This window comes from Eretmochelys imbricata, chromosome 1 (assembly GCF_965152235.1).
Source record: "Eretmochelys imbricata isolate rEreImb1 chromosome 1, rEreImb1.hap1, whole genome shotgun sequence".
In the NCBI taxonomy this organism is placed as follows: domain Eukaryota; kingdom Metazoa; phylum Chordata; order Testudines; family Cheloniidae; genus Eretmochelys; species Eretmochelys imbricata.
In genome coordinates this window covers 313,352,384-313,368,250 of record NC_135572.1, presented here as the reverse complement: position 1 = coordinate 313,368,250, position 15,867 = coordinate 313,352,384, and the positions used below count along the sequence as shown (strand labels likewise).

At 44.4% G+C, this 15,867-nt stretch overlaps 1 protein-coding gene across 1 annotated transcript in view; it reads left to right on the top strand.

Annotated features, from left to right (window-relative positions):
- The window catches only part of WNT2 (Wnt family member 2), a 47,874-nt gene that overhangs the window by 16,374 nt on the left and 15,633 nt on the right, over positions 1-15,867 (top strand). The window lies entirely within an intron of this gene.

The following is a 15,867-nucleotide window of genomic DNA, read 5'->3' as shown; positions in this document are numbered from 1 at the left end:
AGGGTAAATGTTGGCTCTGCAACATGGCTCAAACCAAACTGATGAGCCTGGAAGAGCCAGATACGAATGCACAGCAGGAATGTGGCTCTGTTGCAAGCCAGAGTATTTACAGCCTGATGTCCGTGTATGTGGATTTTTCAAGGTGACATGGGATGGCCAGAGAACCTTGGCAGCCCCAAGTGCTATGAGTTTTGACTCCTGCCCTCAGCAGCATTCTGATTATTGTAATGGTTAGTATAGACAGCACCTCCACCACTAGATGGTGCAATATCTTTATTGTAGTGTTGTCATTGTCTTGTATGTTGTGGTGTTGCCCTGACGTCAGGGGGATTAGCAGTTAGCTTGATGTTACCTGTGAGTACTGGAGTTGGTACTTGCAGTGGCCCAATCAATCTCTGTGATGCTATAACAGGGGTGGGCAAACTTTGTGGCCCTAGGGCCACATCAGGTACAGAAATTGTATGGAGGGCTGGGTAGGGAAGGCTCTCCCAAAACAGAGAGATGTGGCCTAGCCCCCGCCCCCATTCCAGCCCCCTGGGACTCCTGCATCCTATCCAAACACCCCTGCTCTCTGCCCCCTGAGCATCCTCCCCCCAGACATCCATCCCCTATCCAATCTCCCCTGCTCCCCACCTCCTGACCACCCCCCAGCCCCCTATCCAACCCTCCCTGCTCTCCCCGCCCCATGTTACCTATGGGGTGGGGGAAAAGGGGGCTCAGTCCTTTCCCTGTGCGTTTCCCCTGCTCGTTTGGCTGCTCTCCCTGACAGTCAGGCAGGGCTCGCTTCCTATCTGGGCTTGGCTGCTGGGGACAGGGGCTAAGCATGCTGGAGGTGAAGGGGGGGCGCTGGCTTGCTCTGCTCCTGTCCCCAGCAGCAGGGCCCAGGCCCCTTGACCACACCGCCCTGGAGCACCAGGTCTGGTGACACTATAGCCATGCTGCCTAGCCTGAGCTGCAGCCACGCTGCCCGGGAGTTGGGCTGGCTCCTCTGCAAGCCTGTCCTGACCCCGCTCCCTGGCAGGAGCTCAGGGGCTAGAGGGAAGGGTCCTGCGGGCCAGATGTGGCCCGCGGGCCGTAGTTTGCCCCCCTCTGTGCTATAAGCAAGTATTTCTGTATGTGTCTTGTGTTCATTAGCGGCTTTCTGCCTGCATTCTTCAGGGGCTCCTTCTGGAAGTTTTGCAATAAGAGCAAAGCTTCTGGTTTAAGAGACAATATTTCAAAGTGCTCTAAAATCCAAATTTCAGACTGGTTTTACTTGCAGTATTATCAAGGAAATAGCATTAATGTCATAGAGGGAAGGTGAAAGACTCTAGTAAGTAGCAGCATTAGGGTGATGTAATCACTTGTGCTTAATGCTCCTTATAGGATACCAGGGTTGGAAGGGACCTCAGGAGGTCATCTAATCCAACCCCCTGCTCAAAGCAGGATCAATCCCCAATTTTTGGCCCAATCCCTAAATGGCCCCCTCAGGGATTGAACTCACGACCCTGGGTTTAGCAGGCCAATGCTCAAACCACTGAGCTATCCCTCCCCCCAGCCCCATTCCCTGAATAGTGGGACCAAGTGTGATCAAACAAAAACAGGTAGCTGTGATTCTCACCAGTGTCAGCATGTTTAAAGAAGTTGCTGAGCATCAGAAAATGCATTCACAACAGACAGCCCTGTTCTAGGGACTGCATTAAGATTATCATTGACTAATACTACACTAGAATACTGTCATCAGTCAAAACAGCCACTTACATTTATCATGAAAAGTAAACACAGGAAATTTGAACTTCCTATAACAATTCATCCAGTCTATACCAACCAAGAGTTCAATCCTATCTATTTCAACTCTCCAAGTGCTCTAGTTTCTTGGGAAAAGAGGTCCAAAGGAAATGGACACTAAAATTTTTAGTCTCCTGACCCTTTTAAAAACAGTAATAGCAACCTTCACATGATAGTTTCCTCCACAAACTTCTGTAGAAAAATCAAGCAGTGAACAAAACTGAAGTAAAGAGTTTAAAATGATACTCTTACCCCAAAGAAAATGTTTTGTAGACCTTTTTCACCCCTGTTAAAATGGAAATCCTGCTGTAACCTTAACTGTGGTGTGGGTATACGAGGGCCAGGAGTAGAGACAGTGCAGCAAGCTGCAGTGGTTCAGTTAAGGGGTTCTTTAGTTACAGCTACCTCCCCCAGTACGGTGACCAGATGTCCTGATTTTATAGGTTCCAATATTCATGGCTTCGTCTTATACAGGCACCTATTATGCTCCACCGCCTGTTCTGATTTTTCACACTTGCTACTGGTCACCCTATCTCCCAGTAAGGAGCAGATTTTAATAATCAAAGTGCTCTAATATCCACATGCATAAGGAGATTGCCTTGAAAACTGGTTTGTCACAACAGGGGTTGGGGGCATGGAGGGGCCAAGAGGTGAGCACAGCTGGTAGTTGAGTGGCAGTGAGTTTTCCCTGGAAGCCTCTTGTGACCCCCAGTCGTGACCTTCTCACTTCCACCACTTCTTAAAAAAAAAAAAAAAGAAAGAAAACAAAGAAACCACCACCACCACGGGAATTTCACTGCCCAAAAACTTCACTGGCGCAGTTAAGTTTGACTGGCAGCGCCTTGTACCTTTTCAGAGTATCAACTGCACGTATACTTAAACTTCTTAAAACCAGGGAATAAGAGTTAATGTACATCCCAGCACCACTCTGCAACCTTAATTCTCCCAGTCCCCTTTGAGGGGTGCCCCAACCCTCCCCTGACAGACACTGTTGCACTCTGTCTTCCAGATGATATGGAGCACTGTGGGGAGGGGACACAGCACGCGAATACACTAGAAGAAGCTGTCAGACCACATCCTCAGTAAGGCAAAAGTTGCATTTTGGGCAGTGTTAGTGAACATCAGTTGATTACACCTGGCCTGTACTCAATCACGTCATGTCTTCTGCACATAACACACCAGAGTTGCCACACGTTACAACCCCTGAACCTTCATCCTAAGGACTATCTCTAGAACGTCACCTGCCCTTACTTCTGCCCGGTAGTGCACTGTCATGCAGGGTACCAGACTGCTGCAAATCCCCGCGGCAAGAATAGACTATTGTGCACCTCTACTTGCACAATCCACATAACTTGGCTCAGAAACAAGGGATCCCTGATGTTCCTCTCCCTGTGTCACTGGGTGAGCCATGGCAACCTACCATGAGAATTCTGTGGCAATCAATACAGCTGTCCTTTATGCATGGGACGTGCAGATGAATGGGAGAATACAGTTCTGCACAATACATCACATAAAATGATAGTTACTTAGTCATTCCTCATGTCTGCTTCTAATAGGACAGCCCTGGCTGAAACATACTTAAAGCCTGTTCCCAGAGCTCTTGCTAGTTGCAGGGGGCAGAGTTAAGGTTGCAGTTTGGAGCTGCTGTGTACTTTAACTCTGTATTTCCTGGTTTTCTGAGATTTCAGTGTGGGTGCACTCACCATTCTGGAAGGGTGTAAGGCACTGTCAGTCCACTTTAACCATGTTAATATGTTACTAATGTGGAAATAAAAAGAACAGAAGTCTGTAAAAGGGAGGCAAGTTAAGTAATGCACAAAAGATTTGCCATACCATGACATCTGTTGAGTGGAGGTAATTAACAGGTTGTGAGAATCAGATTGCTGTGACCTATCAATAGGTAGCAGTGACAAGCACAGGGAAGTGCAGGTCACCTCTTCTGGATATCTCTGCTTCTTTATGATCCAAGTTTTACTCCAAATACACATGCGGGAGAACAGCTGCACATCGCACGTCAAGTCAGTGGAAGTTTTGCTATTAACATTATCTGGGCTAAGATTTCACCCAATATGTGTAAAATAAGTAGCCTTTCTGATCAGAGGATTGGGTCTGGGCCTTTCAGATATTACTTAGTGGTCTTTGCAGGTGCTCTAAATGCCCATCATGCTCCCTGATCGTGAGTAATGGCAGCAAGTGTAATATCCTTATCTGGATGCATGCATGTTACGGGCATGTTGTAGCACTGTACACAGGACCGCCCTTAGGATTTATGGGGCGCTGCGCAGTATAATTAAACTAGTGCCCGTATGCTGGCGCAACTGGTGCCCCAACGCCGGCTCATTTGGCTCTGTGAATACTGGTGCCCCTATGCTGGTGCAACCGGTGCCCTTATGCTGGCGCATTCGGCCCTGTGAATACGGCCCCCTACCCTCTGCCTAGTAAGGAGACTGCTGCGCGTGCTGGGTGTGCAGGAGCCGACCCACTCTGACCTGCTGTCCCAGTCCTAGGCGTGGACTCCGTGGGTGGGTGCTCCGGGGCTGGAGCACCCACGGGGAAAATGTAGTGGGTAGGGAGCACCCACCGGCGCAAAGCTCCCCCCCTTCTGCCCCCTCCCCCCACGCCTCTCATGCACCGGCAGCCCCACGCTTACCAACTCCTCCCAGCGCTTCTGGAGCACCGCAAACAGCTGTGGGAGGGAGGGGGAGGAGGTGGGGAAGAGGAGGGGTGGGAGTGGAGCAGGGATGGGAAGAGGCAGGGCAGGGGCTTGGGGGAAGGGGTGGAGTGGGGGCGGGGCTTGGAGCAGACTCGGGGTGTCGAGCACCCCCCGGCAAGATTAGAAGTCAGTGCCTATGGTCCTAGTGGTGCCCCAAATTTTCAGGTGCCCTATGCAGCCGTGTATGCTGCGTATGCCTAAGGACGGCCCTGACTGTACAGAGACTGACTTCATAGCCTAGAGTTACAGATACAACTTTCTCTTTGGAGGCTGCTTCTTTCTTTGTAAATTCTGTGACACATTTTTCCCTAAAAGAACAGGCCTTTACCTAAACTTTTGTAAGTGAAAATGCTGTTTTACAGTCTTTATAGGAAGTGCAATGCATTCTGTCAGGCTTATCTCAGAGGCGATTGGGCATTTTTCTCTGCAGAGTATTATCTTTACTTTTCCTCTGACTTTGTCAGCTCCGCTCAGAGGCTGTAGAGCCTGACAAATGCTGTTGTTCATCTCAAGATAACATATTAAATGAAGAATTTCTTGCTGCTCTATGAGTCTGAGAAATTACTTGTTACAATGGGTAAATTTTTTGAGAAACGGTAGTAAATCTTTAATGTAATGAGGGAATATGTAGTTCAGCTCTGTGTGATTCTGTTTGCTTATTCTAATAATACAAAAAAAATCTGATAAACTCAATAAACATGGATCAGACTTTGACAAAGATGATAGAAGCAGTTGAGGAGATTTTTTTTTTCATGCTTAATTTAACTTCACTAAGTTGCAGCCTCCACAGGAGAAACCCCGTGAAATTTTGTATTGGGGAGGATTATCGAAGTTTGAGTTGGGAAATGTTTGTTGTCTAGCATGTCAGTGCCAACTAAATGTCCTGTCATAAAGCTTCGTTATGTCCCTGAACATAGCTTGTCTGTCATCTCCCAGGGAATTCAGACATTTTGATGCTTGGAAGAATACCTCTAAGAATTCTGTCATTTCTCTGTTATTCTTCCTAAACATGGTACATCTAGAAATTGTAATTGTGATCATGTGTGATGACCGCCATCTTGACTGACTCTGGGGATTGAACTAGAGACTTCCAGGGCTAAAATTATGAGTTTCTCTAGCTTGAGCTGAAGAGCCACGCTCACCAGTTATGAGTCTGTTACAACTCACCTCTTCAGTGATTGGGCACACTGAGGAAGACATACTATGCATTGACCAGTGAGTTACAGATGCTCAATTGTTGTATTAACTTTTGGCTAAAGGACTGAACCTAAGGACTTTCTACCTAAATATACTGGCCTATCCATGTGCCACTGTTGTGAAGGCTTTTATTCTTTGTGTTGGCTTGTATCCTAAGTAAATCCTAAGTCATTAGAGGGTGCTATAGTGGGTGCTATGGTTGAGCTCACGTGTGCAGATCTCACAGTCCACCTAGTGGAAGGCACTAATGCATGTGTACACTAATTGGTACGTGATAAAACACAACTCACTGGTACTGTACCAGCCTTCCTAGAAGGAACATGGGAGGCAGTGTTTTCTGAGGTAACATCACATGTGGCAAGCACTAACAGCAAAATGGTTGGTAAGTGGGGAATGCAGTGGCCTAACATTTCAGCTAATGTTAATGCTTCATGCTAAAACTGAGAACTTTTTAAAAAGGATGTAAGGTGGGATTTTCAAAAACCCTTAGCATTCATTCATCTCTGCTCCTATTGAAACCAGAAGAACTTTTTACCATTGACTTCAGTGGCAGCAGAGATAGGCCAACACTGAGTGCTTTTTGAAAATCCCATCCCTTAACCGCTTAGAAATCCTGACACATACACTCTTTCTTCATCTGCTTATAAATTGCCAGCTGCCAGAATGAGTAAAGACTCAGCAAGAACAGCCTGGACAATAGGAGACCTCAGGAGCCATTTCAATAAATAAAGGGAAGCCGAGGGAGGTTTATATAAATGACACTTCATTTATTAAAACCGCACACTGCCCCTCCTGGGCATGCATCTATCCCTCCAAAAATGCTCTGAATAAGCCACCTTCATCATCTTCAAATAGACAGCTGTTAGGCAGTTTCATTTTACAAACGTACACTGTTTTGCCATGCGTGTTAGGCTCAGTACACTGAAAGCTGTTGTAAGTATATCACATTGTGACCATGCCAGTGGAAAATTGGAGCATGTTCCATGTCTAAATGTATGAAAGGTAGTAGTGTAGAGGTCATGAATTGATTGACAGCATCTTTATTATAAGCCATTCACCTGCAGTCACTGTCTTAGGTAGTGGACTGTATTCCGATACAAAACATTCTTCAGGGCAATCAGATAATCAGACTCTGTTCATATGAGTGAAACCTGTTCTTACAGGAGACCTAGCAAAATCATGTCCAGTGCCTAGAACAAGTTGAAGTAAATTGCCAGTGATGTGACTGACACTTCGAAGAAGGAAAGCTGCCTGTAGTTTTCCGTGGGATGGTGCTGGTGGTGGGTGTCAAGACTAAGAATCCAGTTCACTCGTACAATAGGACTGCCTTAAGCTGGTCACAAAACAGTCCTAAACCAGCTACTGAAGGAGCCTCCCAGTGGAGGAGGATATTCTGGTGGTGTAGAGATGCTGATGTAAGAGGATGTTGCTGGGGAACCAGGGAGTCATGTGTAACACTGACTGACCAGGTGCCAGCTCATGCCGAGGTCCTCGTGGCTCAGTGGAATGCTGACACATTCATAGCTGGAATCACCGGTGCGTTAGTTACTCTTAAAATAGGTATTGGAACTATATGATGTGTTTTTGTGTTTAGATTTTATTGAATGCTTGTGAGTTGCTGCATGCATTAATCTCATCTATAACCTGTGTATCCCATACTGAAGGGTAATATTTGAGTGGTTGTGTTTGTAAGCTTCTGTAGCTGTGTAAATCAACTGACAGGAGAGAGGCATTAATTAGCATGAAGTGCTGCTCTCCAACAGCAGGTGTTCCATCCTGACCAACACAACTACTGTGGGATGATAAAGACAACAAAAGGCATTGGTTGTTTTACTCCCCCCATGAAGATGAGTCCTGCAAGTGGATTCCTCCCATCAGCTAAGTTTGCAGCTCAAAGCACAAGGGAGGATGGGGATAAAAACATTCTAACAAGAAGAAACTGGATTTCTACGCTGCTTGGATTTGGTGGGGGTGGTTACTAGGCATAAGCAAGAGGTCCCCAGTGCTTAGCCTGGTTTAGCCATATAGGTCATGTAGAGCTTGCTTATTACAGAAGCTTCTATTACCTTTTTGAAATTTTAAGATTGTAACTCATTTGTGCATATATGTTTACCCGCTTTAACCTTGTAAATAATCTTGTTTACTTTCCCTATTAATAAATCGGTGTATAGTTTATTATAGGATTGGGTACAGGCATTGTCTTTGGTGTGAGATCTAAGGTGCAATTAACCTGGGGTAAATGACTGGTCCTTTGGGACTGTGAATAAACTGAATATTGCTGTGATCCTTGATGTAAGGGGCCATCTATCACAAAGGTACACTCACTTTGGGTGGCGAAGTAGATCGTCATACCCAAGTGGACTGTCTGTGGCTCCATGGTTAGGCTGTTATAGTGCCTGAGGACTTAGATTTTACCAGCCAGTTATCAAGCATAAGTACAGAACTCCCAACCAATTTGGGGTTTGTCCCCCTAGTGAGTTATGTAGTTACAAAGGCTCATGATACAGCTGCTCAAATATTACCTTACAATATGGAATACAGAGGTTATGAGTGAGATTAATGCATGCAGCAACTGACAGGTATTCAATAAAATCTAAACACATTCCTACAGTTCTCATACCCATTTTAACAATACTAACACGCAGGTGAGCCAGACTGATTCCAGCTCTGTATTTGCCAGCATTCCACTGAGGCATTGGGGACCTTGGTATGAGCTAGCACGTGGTCTGCCTGTCACAGCATGGGCAGGTTTTTCCTAGGCCTGGAGGCTCTCTGGCTGCCATATCTGTCCCTGGGGTCCTTTTGAGGATCATTGTACATTAGAACAGTGGTCAGGCTGTTCATGTTTATGGGGGGAGGGGCCCAGCACCTGAATCGTTCTAGGACTGGGTGGTTCAGTGGTGTTAAATCCACCGTTACCTCCCACCTAACCCTTTTTGAATGTGTGGGGAGCTCTCCTCACTTGGCTCAGAAAACTGTACCTTATGCATTTTGTAACCAGACTGACAAACTGATGCTTACACCAGCTGGAAGAGCTTCACATCCAGTTGATGGCATTGCAGAGATATTTAATCTGCTGAACTAACAGTGGTAGATGCTGTTTGATCCTCACTGTTGCTTCTATGTTCATCTACCCAAATCTGATTGCTTTGGATACGTCACAGAATTATTGTGCCAGCCCAAATTAGCAATTGACCACATCTCAGTGACTTTTGTAACCAAGATTGGATTACAGGCAGAATGAGATATTAAGGCTGCAGGGTGTAAATTATTGGTGTTGGGCTTGATATACTGTATTATTACTTTAAGTATGAAACCTGTGGTGAGTAACCAATTCTGGTGTGTGTCAAAAGCAGGTAACCCTGGTTACCAGCATACTGTCAGTCACTGAGTAACTATAGATCTCCCAATCCAAGCATTCAAAATACCTACAGTTAAATCCTGGGCTCCACTGAGTTCCACTGACTTCAGTAGGGGCAGAAGTTCACTTACAGTGGCATGTATAGTACAGAAACTGCACACCCAGCTAGCACTGATATAAATAGCAATGGAGACAGTGAGGCACTGCTTATATACCCTATACTTGGCTACCCTATACCCTACACAGCTCTTTACTGGCACAAAGAGTGCCTCCCATACCTACACAGCTATTCTTAGAAGTGTAGTGTCCCGCTGTCTCCCTGCTACTGGAGCCTTTCCCTGCTGCGGTGGGCCGGTGGCCACGGTGAGGGTGCTCTGGGCTCCTGCGAGGGGAAGCAGGAAAAAGGAGAAGGGGAGTAGCTGGGCCTCAGGCAAGAGGGGAGGGACTGGGGGCTAGCCTCCCACAACAGCCAGTTCACCCGCTGCCCATGAGAAAGAGGCTTCGGCACTCCCTGCTGCTGGAGCCTTTTCCCACTGCTTCCCTTCCTGCCGGAGCCTTTCACTGCAGTGTGTAGCTACGCATACCCTACATGCTGCTGCAAGCTTAGACTAGGTCAGTGGTTCTCAACCTATTTATCACTGTGGGCTGCGTATGCAGCCCCCCCAGTGTGTTACCTGTGCCACAGGTTAAGAACCACAGCACTCCCCCCCAACCCCCACCACAGACCCCTGTGCCCAGTGTCCCCACCCAGAGACCCCTCCACAGAGTGGAGCCATGAGCGGTACTCCAGGGGCAGGATGTGCAGCAGCCCCAGACCCGGCCAGACAGGTCTGGACGGAGCTGGGCAGCAGCCTTTAGCACACAGCTGCTAATTGGGTAGCAGGTTGAGAACCACTGGACTAGGTCATAGAGAGCTAATAAAATGGTAGCTATCCTTCCAGTTTTCTCTCTGGTAATGCTGCACCAGTGTGCCAGCACATGTTCACCTGCCTAGGCTTGGCAGAACTAGATTTTTAAAAAAAATAATTTTGATGGATAATATTGATGTTTATTTTTAAGCTTTTTTTTTTCAATTTTTATTGATTAACATTTTCACAGTTGCAGGACATTGGAGGGTCAGAGGATAGGGGTGTCAGACAATAATTATTTTATGACAATAGAAGTTCATATTGAAAAACGTAAAGTTTCATAGCCATGAAAACACAAATTGTCAACATCACATGTCAAAATATACAAAGTAGATATCCTTACATCAAACTCTATTCAGGTCTCAAGCAGCATTTTTCTTACTTCGCCTAGCTATATGTTTCAATAATTATCAATGGAAATATTTTTGTTGTTTTTTTTGTGTATAGTAAAATTGACATTTACCAATTAAAAACCTAATCCTTCCAAGCCTACTTGTTGTATATTGTTAAAAAGAGATTTCCTCACTCACTTCTGAAAATATGTGACAGATTTTTGTGATCATTAAAGTGAGGGATAGCCACACTGTGTACAAATACATGTTTATTGCAAACTAGATCTGTGTAAGCGTCTTCATCCTCACCTCTCTGTTAACACTCCTCATCCTGGTCTGAAAAATCCTTGTTATTGCTGTCCTGGTTTTTCCTCAGCACAGACTATATTTTGTGCCAAATTTTGTCACACTTATGAGTTATAAATAAATATCTACCAGGAATTCCTGATCTACAAGATGAATGTCTAGATAGGAAGATGATGGGAACATAAGAAGTATGACTATGTTAGAATTGAAGACCAACTCAGAGGCTCCTTTCAATGGTGGTGTTAAATTCCTTTACAATAAACTCTTGTCATATGCCACACTGCATACATGGAAATTGGTATTAAAAAAAAATCAGTGCAAACTAATACGTCACATCACTAGGGGCAAGTTTTCTAATTAAGACTAGTTTAAAAAATCTCATACTATAAATTAGTGTTTAAATTTAGTTACTTACCCCAAGGTTTTGGGAATAGGAGAATAATTGTTTTCAGCAACAGAATTCTCCCAACATTAGTCCCCACAAATAACCTGGGCGGAGAAAGAGGTAGATGTATGCATCTAAAGGTAGCAGTATTAAAATCTGTTGATATTTTGAAGATATAGTTGCATGTTATGCCTAGGCATGACAGTTGCAACACTTGAACAGCAAACCAGGCAGCTCTGGGGAAGCTTTTGACAAATTACCATATATTCCTGTCTTATTGGAGCTCAGTCATATTCCATATATATAGCATTTTGTGGTATACATTTAACATGAAATGAGAAATAGAAAATACTCATTCTAGTCTAGCCAAGTCTATATTGTTCTTATACTGCCCTCATCACTATAGTATTTGTGCACCTTTCAGTAGTGCACTAAGTGACATTACTAACATCTGTCATGTATGGTTTATTCTCTTTCTGAGCCCCTCCTGAGAAGGAGAACAGTATATGCATTGTAGTGTTTTGTTTTGATAGGGTTTAGTTTTTGTATTTCTTAAAATGTGCAAACTGTTTTGTGTTTATATTAGAGAAAGCAGGTCAAAAAGTGCCCCTGGCACTTGGAGTGGAAGTTGGTGAAGTTTGTGATGGTCCTTAGTTCGTTAGGTAGAGTTTGTTGCACACACTTGGAAAGGACTGTGTATTTGTAATGTGGCCAAGTTAACATTGCCGTACGGTAAGAACTAGAGTTGGCCGAAAAATGCAAATCCCTTCCTGTGACAAATGTCATGTTTCTGAAAATTTTTCATCCTGAATCAGGACAAAAAGTCAAATACACTTTTTTTTTTTCCCAGAAAGAGATTCCAGAAAAATTCTTTTACAGTTCTCTGAAAATGGAATTTTTGACAAAATTCCATTTATTGCAAGAACCTTCAAGGAATTTTTTTGGCTCAGTGCTGCCCTCCTAGAGGCCTTTTATCTATTTGTCTTTCTGCTGGCAAGCAGCAAGTAAAATTGCCAAGAACCTTCCAGATGGGCTGCTGGAAGCTGAGCACCTTCGATGCCTGTGTACAAATGCAGGAGTATGGGAAACAAGCAGGATGAACTGGAAGTCACGGTATATGAAGAAAATCATGACCTAACTGGCATTACAGAGATTTGGTGGGACAACTCCCATGAGTGGAGTACCAGCATTGAGGGATATAGCTTGTTCCAAATGGATAAGTAGGGGAAAAAAGGAGGAGGTGTTGCACTATACATCCAGAATGTACACACTTGCTTTGAGGTCCAAGAAGAAGTGAACAACAGACCTACTGAAAAGTCTCTGGGTCAGGATAAAAAAGAGAAAAGAACAGAAAAGAACTTACTTATGGTGGGGGTCTATTATAGACCACCATATCAAGAAGAGGAAGTGTATGAGTCATTCTACAACCAGGTAACAAGATTAGCTAACACACATGAGCTAGTATTAAGGGGGATTTTAACTTCCTGATGTGATATAGAATATCAAGGTTGGAGGGGACCTCAGGAGGTCATCTAGTCCAACCCCCGCTCAAAGCCGGATCAATCCCCAATTAAATCATCCCAACCAGGGCTTTGTCAAGCCTGACCTTAAACACCTCGAAGGAAGGAGATTCCACCACCTCCCTAGGTAACCCATTCCACTGCTTCACCACCTTCCTAGTGAAAAAGTTTTTCCTAATATCCAGCCTAAACCTCCCTCACTGCAACTTGAGACCATTACTCCTCGTTCTGTCATCTGATACCACTGAGAACAGCCTAGATCCATCCTCTTTGGAACCCCCTTTCAGGTAGTTGAAAGCAGCTATCAAATCCCACCTCATTCTTCTCTTCTGCAGACTAAATTATCCCAGTTCCCTCAGCCTCTCCTCATAAGTCATGTGCTCCAGCCCCCTAATCATTTTTGTTACCCTTCGCTGGACTCTTTCCAATTTTTCCACATTGTTCTTGTAGTGTGGTGCCCAAAACTGGACACAGTAATTCAGATGAGGCCTCACCGATGCTGAATAGAGGGGGAATGATCATGTCCCTCGATCTGCTGGCAATGCTCCTACTTATACAGCCCAAAATGCCGTTAGCCTTCTTGGCAACAAGGGCACACTGTTGACTCATATCCAGCTTCTCGTTCACTGTAACCCTTAGGTCCTTTTCTGCAGAACTGCTTCCTAGCCGCTCGGTCCCTATTCTGTAGCGGTGCATGGGATTCTTCCATCCTAAGTGCAAGACTCTGTTGGAAGGCTTTTATAACAAATAATAGTTGGAAGGCTCTGTTGGAAGGCTATTATGGCAAATAATAAAGTTCAGGACTCTGTTGGAAGGATATCGGTTGGAAGACTATCATAGCAAAACTTATTTTGTCTTGAAAATTCTTAGCGTGTGTAGGGGACAATTTTCTGATTCAGAAAGTTGAGGAAACAACTAGGGGGTCATCCATTTTGGATCTGGTTTTGACCAGTGGGGATGAATTAGTTGTAAATGTGAAGGTGGCTGGGAACTTGGGAGGAAGTGATCATGATCTGATAGAATTCAAGATCCTATGGAAAGGAGGACATGAGAGCAGCAAAACAAGGACACTGGACTTCAGAGAGACAGATTTCAACCAACTCAGAGAAATAGTAGGCAAGGTCCCATGGAAAGCCCAAATAGGAAGAAAAGGAGTGGAAGGGGGCTGGCAAAAGAGGCAATGCCAGAGGCTCAAGATCAAGCTATTCTGACACAGAGGAAAGGTAAGAAGAGCCACAGAAGGCCAATGTGGCTGCATAAGGAACTTTTTAGCTATCTAAAACCCCAAAGGGATACAGACAGGAAATGGAAGGAGGGGCATGTCACCAAGGAAGTATACATGGGAATAGCATGAGCATGTAGAGACAAAATCAGAAAAGACAAGACAAAGAGTGAGTATAGCAGGCAAGGAATGTTAGAGACAACAAGAAGGGGCTCATCAAATATGTCAGACAAAAAAGAAAGATCAAGGATAGCGTGGTCTGCTGCTCAATGGAGAAGGTGAGCTGGTAATGGAAGATGCTAGGAAGGCAGAGCTGCTCAACACCTACTTTTCTTCAGTCTTCTCACAAAAAATAATGTGACTGGACAACTAGTGAAATTACCATAGATGATAAAGGGGAAGGGATGCAGACTGGGATAAGTAAAGAACATGTCAGGAATCTTCTGACCAACCTGAATGAATTCAAATCAGCAGGGCCTGATGCTATTCACCTGAGGAATTAGCTGAAGAAATCTCGGAGCCACTGGCAATAATATTTGCAAACTCATGGATGACAGTTTTACCCCAAAATTTAGGCTTTGGGGTGCCCCTAGAGTAACCTGCCTTAATAAAATAACCTCCTTAATCTGCTTTTCCTAGGGTATGGGTCTCCCGGGTACTTAAGGAAACACTTGAAGGACATGCATATAACCTTCTGATAAAGTGATTGACACAAGCAGTGTATTTTCCAAAACAAAATATATTTTTATTAATGTCACTAATAATCCCTACTACAATATGATCTAAAACCCTAAATAAGAAACAAATCTCTTATTGCAAGGTAAAGAGCATTTAAATTACAATCACATACAGTTTAAATGATTCTAAGCAGGACGCTTTGCTACAAATGGCCAGTTTGCAACAAAGCGCTGACAGCTATTCTTAACTTATACTTTAAATTCTACATAGGTAATATACAAATCTCTCACACACACACATTTCAAGCATACACATCTATACTATACTATACGGTAAATTTATAGTTTAAAAAAAACTGACAAGCTCACACTATCCTTTGATTTTGAGGTGTTGTTGCAAATGTTGCTACCACTGTAGCTTCTTAATCAACTTACTCCCAGTCATCTCCATTTCTCCCTTTGCAGATGCAGCTCACTTCCTGTTGCCTCTGTCCTATCATCCCTTATTTATTTTGTTTCAGTGTTGCTGATGTTGTGGCTACTGCTGTAGGTGCTTTCTTCAGAAGTGCTCTCCTCAGAATTCTATCTAAACTGTCTTTTCAGCTGCTCTTCTGTTGTCTTGGCCACCCCTCTGATCTCTTTCTCCAGCAATTCTTCTTCTTGGCTCCTGACTGACTTCTGCCTGCTGGCAGCTGACCTTTTATACTGTCCTACTGAGACTTCCTTGTATACCCGTAAGCAAATACCCCAGTCACACATGCTCAGTGCACACCGTTACCTCAGAATTATGGTTGACAGTTCTGACCTTTAGACCAAGTTGGAACTAGTATGGATGAGCTGTGGTCAGTCAGCTAGTCAACTAGCTGACCTTTCTCTCACCCTCCACTGCACATGCTCAGTAGCTACCTCAATTTTCAGCACTGGGCATGCTCAGCCTAGAGATCTCTCAGCTCTAGTCATGTGTCCCACATCGTCCAGTGGTAAGTGACCTGCAGCTTTCAGCTAGTGAAGTGATTTCTGCTTATTCCAGAAGAAGTCAGAGACAAAAAATGGAGTTTAAGAATACAAAATGGAGTCTGGGAAGTTTTTCCTGTATCAACAGGAGAGGTCCCAGAAGACTGGAGAAGGGCTAACATAGTGCCCATCTTTAAAAAGTGGAAAAAGGAGGAGCTGGGGAACTATAGACCCGTCAGCCTGACTTCGATCCTACGATGCTACTAGAGCAATGTATAAAACATTCAGTTTGTGAAAACCTGAAGGATGAAGGAATAATCACTAGCAGCCAGCATGGATTTATGAAGAACAAATCATGCCAAACCAGCTTGATTTCCTTCTTTAACAGGGGACTGGTTTGTTAGATAGGAGAATGCAGTGGACATAATATACCTGGACTTCAGCAAGGCTTTGACATGACATTCTGATGAGTAAGCTGGAGAAATGCGGGTTTGACAGAACTACCGCTAAGTGGATACATAATTG